The sequence below is a fragment of the Fukomys damarensis genome, unplaced genomic scaffold (genome assembly GCF_012274545.1).
Source record: "Fukomys damarensis isolate Sample0158 unplaced genomic scaffold, DMR_v1.0_HiC HiC_scaffold_17, whole genome shotgun sequence".
Taxonomy (NCBI): Eukaryota; Metazoa; Chordata; class Mammalia; order Rodentia; family Bathyergidae; genus Fukomys; species Fukomys damarensis.
In genome coordinates, this window is record NW_022900929.1 from 34,708,548 (window position 1) to 34,716,452 (window position 7,905).

Consider the following 7,905-nt stretch of genomic DNA (forward strand, 5'->3'; position numbering starts at 1 on the left):
CTAAAAAAAAAAAAAAAAAGGAACAAGAGAGCCAGGCATGACAGCATATACCTGTAATCCTAGCACTCAGGAGGCTGAGTCAGGAGGATTGCTGCAAGTTTCTGGGAGGCCAGCCTGGGCTACATAGTGAACTGAAGGCCAGCCTGAACAATACACTGAGACCCTGTCTCTAAAAAAGAGGATTGGGCCGGGCATGGTGGCGCAAGCCTGTAATCCCAGCACTCGGGAGTCTGAGGCAGGAGGATCGCTGTGAGTTCGAGACCAGCCTGGGCTACATAGTGAGTTCCAGGTCAGTCTCAATACATAGTGAGACCCTGTCTCCAAAAAAAAAAAAAAAAAGAGGATTGAGCTGGGGATTTAGCTCATTGGTTCTGCTGCCCGTCTCGCAAGCACAAGGACCCGAGTTTGATCCCCAGTACCAAAAAAAAAGAGGATTTTCTTGTCCTCTGAGATTGTTCCTGTCACCTTTCCTACAGGTTGCAAAACCAAACCAAATCTGAATTTGTTAAAACTTTCCATATGTTCAATAACTATTTACATCACCAAGGAAACAGAAGGATTTACAAGTAAGAAGCCAAACTGCTCTATTCTCTTCCTCAAATGTCAGTGGTGTGTTGGCAAAGACACTTAGAGGAGTGAGAACAGAAGAGAAGCAACACTAAAAAGCCAAAAAGTGCCTGATATAGAGACATCAATCAAAAAGTGCCACAACATGAATTTTATTTCACAGAAAGGAAAGCTGGATCCAGGCCGGTTTGCAAGCAGGTCTGTACCTGGGTCTTATTTCCCGAAGCAGAACAAAGGGCCCCTCTACTCCTGTGAGGTGGTCCAGTTCAGGCTAATATGGAGCAGGACCCATGAGGCCTCATGATTCAAATGGACAAATCCTGACCCTTTGGCAACCAAACCCAGATGGAGAGATGGAGCTGTCCATTGTTCCCAAGATGCCCACGACCGAGAAGCAAGCATCGCAGAACTGAGTTGCTGAGGAATGTGTCATGTGCAACCGCCCACAGACAACTCCGGGAACCTTTCCTGGAATGGGAGGAGGCTGTTAGCACCTCTCTTTGGTAGCACCATGTGGCACAGAAATTATTCTCATTTTAGAAGTGTTTTTTTTTTTCCCCTTGGTGACACTGGGCCTTTGCACTGAACTAGGCCCCCTTGCACTTCATACTTCCATCTCTTTTTTTTAGTTTTATTTAATTTTAAAAGAGAGTTTCACTAAATGGCTAAATTGCCCAGGCTGGGCTTGAACTTGTGACACTCCTGCCTCAGCCTCCCAGAGTGCTGGGATTACAGGCCTGTGCTATCACCTAAACTGGAAAAACTTTTTCTTTTATTGTACCAGGGATCAAACTGAGAGCCTCGCACTTCTCAGGACAGCCCTGTTCCACTGAGCTACATTCCCCGCCCTGGAAATACATTTTGATGTATTATTTCCCAGCCCTCACTCCTGTTCTCCCCTCTCTGGGAGGCAAATTTGATCCTTCTCTGTGATTTCCGGCCAGAGGACGGAAGTGGGTGGTGCGTTCTGCAAAGCCCTGTGGAGCAGGCAGGGACTCACAACCCTGGCTGGCCGGGCCTCTGCCTCCTCCTGGTGGAGGTGGAGGAAGCCAACTCAAGGGCTGCACAGCAGCTGTCCGAGAGCTCCACGAGATCAACTGAGGACCCATGGACAGGAAACTGAGACCTGCTGCTTCTCTCTCTGCAGGCAGACTCAAGAGGAGAGAACTGTCGGTGTCTTGTCCTCTTCTGGGAACAGAAGCCTAAGGTTTTCCTCGCTGCACTGTGAGAAGTTCATAAGTTTCTGACATTAAAGCAGATGTGAGTTGTAAGTGTCAAAGCCATATTAACTCATATTAACTGCTTATGGCTGTTCCCCACACCCTGGGGCTCCTCAGTATTGACAATTAACAATCCTCCTTCCCCCCTCTGTCCTCACCATGGCCAAGGCTAGCCTGGCCTTGAACTCACTATGTAGCCCAGGCTGGCCTTGAACTCATAGTGATCCTCCTGCCTCAGCCTCCCAAATTACAGGTGTGCACCCCCACGCCTGACCACAATAGTCTCTCTTCATATAGGGATGTGCTTGTCCTGTCACAGTTTCTTTTTGTTTGTTTGCCTGTTTTTGAGAACTGGAACTCACTACGTAGCCCAGGCTGGTCTCCAAGATTCAGAAGAGTGATCCTCCTGCCTCAGCTTCCGAAGTGCTGGGATTACAGGCATGCGCCACCATGCCCAGCTTTCACAGTTTCTAATCACAGTTCAATGTCATATATCTACGTATGCTAGTAAGTCATACATTGAAGATTTGTGATCATGACCTTAATTATTTGTATGTCTTTCCAAGAAGATTCTATATAGTACTGAAGTTCTACCTACAGGAAAAAAAAAAAAAAGATATGTACAGTTTCTAAAAGTCTGTCTTATTCTCCTGGACTAAATCCAGGTCCCTTCTTCTTGAGTTTTTACATCATATTTCATTTCCTCTTAGTCACTATTTAGGTATACAGATTTGGACATTAAATTTCCACCAGAAATCAGCTCTTCCTATCTATTAGTCATTTGTACCAGCCCCTCTCCTGTCAACTTAGAATGATCTCTCCATAATCACACAGAGGGCCCTCCTTGCAATTCCATCATTTTTTTCTGTAGACCCCCCCCCCACTCCTACCCCATGATACCAGTGATTGAACCCAAGGCCTTCACACTGAGCTACATTCCCAACCATTTTCCATTTTTTTATTGAGACAGGGTCTCACTAGGTTGCTAAGTTGTCCAAACTAGGCTCAAACTTGGAAATCCCTTGCCTCAGCCTCCTAGAATGCTGGGGTTTGGGGTATGTGCCACACCCCCCTGATGAGACTCATTCTTTTTTTTTTTTTTGGTACCGGGATGGAACTTGAGACTTTGCACTTGAGAGGCAGGCAGCAGAACCACTGAGCTAAATCTCCAGTCCAGAGATTCATTCTTGATGGGTGTCAGAGTCTGAATCTATACCCTTTGGGCTTTGACTTGAGGCTGTCTGCTGACCCAGATAAAAGAGGGAGAAAGGTTGTGCTCTATGAATCAAAAGCAGATCACTGTCATTCTCACAAGGTCACAGGACAGACTTATGTCAACCCCAGTGACTAAGCAGTTGTTTTCCAGGTTCTCATTAACGTTCCTGCTAGTTTAGGAGATAGGGAAATTCTGAAAACATAGCAACACCTCTCTGGCAATCGTACTGAGGAACAGAAAGCTGAGTTGGTGTGCTACAGAAAGCATCTTTATCTTAGGTTATATTCTTCACTGTGAATACCTATACCGTAGCTTGTAGGAATCAAAGCTCTTTTTTTTTTTTTTTTTGTACCAGGGATTGAATTTGGGACCTTGCACTTGCAAGGCAGGCAGCAGAACCACTGAGCTAAATCCCCGGCCCCCAAAGCTATTTCATAAAGAAGAGCTAATTTGATCTTTGTAGTGCTCCAGAGAAGTGTTCTTATCCCCACTATACATGCCAAAGATTCAGAAGAGTTCAGTGACATATCAGGGTCAATCAGGTCAAGGCAGACATGAAGCAAAATGAAAACAGAAATCCTAAGAGAGTGCTAAATGCTCTCAATGCTCTAAATGCTAAATGTTGGCAGCCAGGCATGGTGGCACACACCTATAATTCCAGTACTCGGGAGGATTATCATGAGTTCAAAGCCAGCCTGGGCTACATAGTGAGTTCAAGGCTAGGCTGAACTGCATAGGGAGACCCTGTCTCAAAAAAAGCAAAAACCTAGAAGCTGGGTGGTGTTGGTTCTACTAATCTCTCCAACTCTGACCATAGATCATGTGGGAAGGTAGCCCTCAGCTCTCCCGGGGCACGGAGGCCATAGAAATGTTAGGCTTCGTCATGAATCAAAACTGCAAGCTTCTAACATTACTCACTATACATACTTGAGGGATCACTATAAAATGTTACCCAGCAACTCAGGTTAATATTTCCAGCAGAACCCTGCTTTTCTTCCGTTCCTCCCAACCTCACACTCCTGATTCCTGTGCTCCTCTTGCTGCTGCCTTGCTGTTTACCTTTCTCTCCTCCCTCAGCATCACCCACTTCCTCTCTTCACCCCACTCCTCCTCACTGTTTTCCTGCTGTGATCTTGGAAGAACCAAGCAGCTCCATGTAAGGACTTTGTGAAATGTGGTGGATCAGGCTGTGGTTTGCTGACCTAAGCATGAGGAAGACATCACACAGAGGGCCTAGGCTGTCAACCTGGACTGGCGGGTAGCCCCCTGCTGTCCTATTGGCCACAACTCCAGGGAGTCCAGATGGTCCTAGGAAATACTCTGGCCCAAGGATACAAAGAAAAAAATGATTTTAAGCCCCTAGAAATGTCATGTTGTTTAGGGATTCTGGAACATGGTTGAGTCTGGGACCATCCCCCCAAAGCTAAAATATGACTTAAACATATAGAGTCCAGTGTGGCCTCACCCAGGGACACTAAGATCCTGGGCGTGGTCCCAGGATAATAGTGGTAGAGGAACATCAGTGCACAGCTGAAGACTAGGAGGAACAGAGGCCACTCCTCAGAGGTGGTTTGGGCCCCGCAGGAGGACTGTGGTTTGGGGAAGTTACTCCTCGGCATGTGGGGGGCAGCGACAGTGCCAAGCTGAGACGCCATCCACACAGTTCTACTCTTACCTGGCACCCAAATGGAGCCTCTTGAGTGTACGCGTCTCCTCTGTGAGGATAAAGATGCCCTTTCTGGAACTGGAAGGTGATCATCTTCTGGTTTAACATTGCTTTCAAATATTAAGCAGCTAAGGGAAGGGACTGTAGCTGCACACAGACAGGGGCTCTGCGTCAGCAGCTGAGAGAAAGTGAGAGAACAGTTTTCCTACCCTCTCACAATGAGAGACAAGCATCTGGGATCCCCAAAGCGAGCCATATGGCCAGGATGTGGGCACAATGGTGACTGTCCTGCCAGCAGGACCTTGTAGAAAAAATGAGACAAGTTCTTTTTAGAACAGTCCAGAAGGAAACTGACTTGTTCATTCCAGAACTTACCCCGAGTGACTGGAGGACAGGGTTAAGGAGTAATCTAACAATGATGAAAACTAGTCTTTTTGTTAACAGGACTAGTATCTGTTGGATGGAGGGGCTACAGACAGGGTATTTCAAACCAAGGAAATAAACAACAGGGATCAAGAAAGGAAGTGCCGAGCTGGTAACCCCGACAAAGGGCAAAAGAGGCTTTGAAGAATATGGAGCTGAGAGCAGGGGTGGCAGCCTGCGACCTCCGTCCTGGTGCCTGTGAGGGAGTGGGGCCTGCACAGAGAATCTCGAGCTCAGGAGTTTGGAGGTCAGCCTGGGCCGCAGCCCAGGTGCCCTCTCAAAACAAAAATAAAAACACAAGGAAAGAATCCTGAAACCAAAGGAATTCATTTCATTAAGGCTCAGATACCAGCTGCGTGTGGTGCGAGTTTTCTCAGCACTGGGAGGTAACAGAGAAAAGGTCAGAAGGAAAGAAACTTTACAGCTGGCTTGTTTTCCTGGCCTTGGGTGCTCCAGGAAACCTCTATCCGTGGATGAGAGACAACAGCTTGGACTAGTCATAGGCTAATAGTTGGAACAAGCTCTAAATGAGAACAAGGTCATTTTTCTTTGCTTTTTTGGGGGTGTGTGTGTGCTTGGTATGTGTGGTGCTGAGGATTGAACCCTGGGCTTTGCAAGTGCCAGGCAAGGTCTGAGATCTCTTTTAATTCAAAAGTGTCTTTTTCCCTTCGGTTCAAATAGCACTTGCTTTTAAATCGATGATTCTCCTGGAAGTAGAAGATGGGGGGAAAGGCGTGGCTGACCCCCCAGGCAGGCAGAAAAGAAGCGGGTGGGAGGCAATTGTAGCATAATGGATAGAGTTACCCCAGCTGATTTGGATTTGTTTTTCTCTCCTCCTCTTTGAGAATCACTGCTGGAGAAGTCACCCAGGGGGAAGAAGAAAGGGTTGCTGTTTGTGGGGCTTGGCCTGCCTTTGGTTATGAGCAGTAAGAAAAGGACGGCATTACCATATCAACGGGGCATCCGATCTGGAATTAGCCCACACTCTTCAACCTTAAAAACCACTTTAGCACATCCCAGGAAGTTGTGTTTTTTAAAGTGTGAGTAGGACTGGGGATTTAGCTCAGTGGTTATGGCACCTACCTTGCAAGTGCAGGGACCCAAGTTCAATCCCCGGTACAAAAGATGAAGCAGTAAATCAGATGTGGGTAAATGACCGGGAGATGGCACCTTTCAGGTGAAGTCTTCCAGCATCCAGTATTAGAGGGGTTGGCATATTATTTTTTAAAAGGTGGGAACCAGGCATGGTGCACACCTCTAATCCAAGCCACCTGGAAGACCAAGGCAGGAGGATCATGAGTTGAAGGTGAGTCTGGAAAACTCGAGGTGCTCAGTGCAGGGCTGGGGATTTAGCTCAGTGGTTCCGGCACCTGCCTTGCAAGCACAAGGACGTGAGTTTGATATCTGGTACCAAAAAAATAGATGCTCAGTTGCAGAACATGTGCCTTGAATGAGTGAGAACTTGGATTCCATATCCATACCACAAAAGCAGGGGTGGAAATATAGCTCAGTGGTAGAGCACATTCCTAGCACGACAGAGGTCCCCGGTTAAACCCCCGTCATTGAAAAAAAATTAAAGAGTCTATAATCCCAGCGCTCAGGAGGCTGAGGCAGGGATGACATTGGAGAAATATAACTCCCAATTTTCTAGGTGTACACAGTTTATGTCACTGAAATCAAAGAATGAATTCCAAAGGACAAAGGAACAGGGACACTGCCAGTTTGAATGAGCCCAAGTGCTGTCTTAGAGAAATAAAGGTTTCATCTTACTTAGGTCACAGAGGACTCGCCAGCAGGTCACGAGTCACAAGCAGTCCTCCAGAGGTTACCGGGTAGCTCCTTCTAAAAGCGGCTTGCCAGTTTAATGTTACTGGGTCCTGGGTTGCTTGCTTCTTTCTCCCGCTACTGTTGGATTCCAGGTTCTTCTCATCTCAAGCAAAGGATTGAACAATACGAGAACCAAGAGCAGTGGCCAGGTTTATTTAAAAAAAAAAAAAAAAAAAAGTGAAGAGTGAAGGAGAAACTGGCTCTGCAGAGTGAGCTTGGGCCAAATAAAAGGAGAAAAGACAAGATAAAAAAGACACCTGGAAGGCTGGGGATTTAGCTCAGTGGTTCCGCCGCCTGCGTTGCAAGCGCAAGGACCTGAGTTTGATTCCAGGACCCGAGTTCGATCCCCAGTACCACCAAAAAAAAAAAAGGACACCTGGAGTGGGCCAGAGATTTAGCCCAGTGGCACCATGACTACTGTGCAATTTCTGGTACCAAAAAAAAAGACACCTGGAGAAAGCAGAGCAGGCCACCATGGATGGCTGCTCCTGGCATCTTTATTCTTCTATGCCGTCCAGGTCTCGAGGAAACCCTGGAGAACATCTACAGCGTGAGATCCCATGCCTCAGGCTGATGTCAGGTCTAGGCCTCCTATTGAAAACTTGCTAGAATTCTCTGAGACGTCTCTTCTGCCCATGTGTTCTGGATCTTGTAATTAACAGATCATGCCCTAGTCTCCAAATCACAGGGCACATCAGGAAGCCACAAGCATAGGTATCTCTGACCCAATATCTCAAAAGCCCACCAAAAAACTATTAAAAAAACATCTCTTAGCCTGTAAGACACCTTCTCTGTTCTGTGCACACACAGAGGGTCCTTCTGTGTTTAGCAATAAACCTGTATGGCCGAGCGTGGTGGTGCACGCCTGTAATCCCAGCACTTGGGAGGCTGAGGCAGGAGGATCGCTGTGAGTTCGAGACCAGCCTGGACTACACAGTGAGTTCCAGGTTAGTCTTAACTACATAGTGAGACCCTATCTCAAAAAA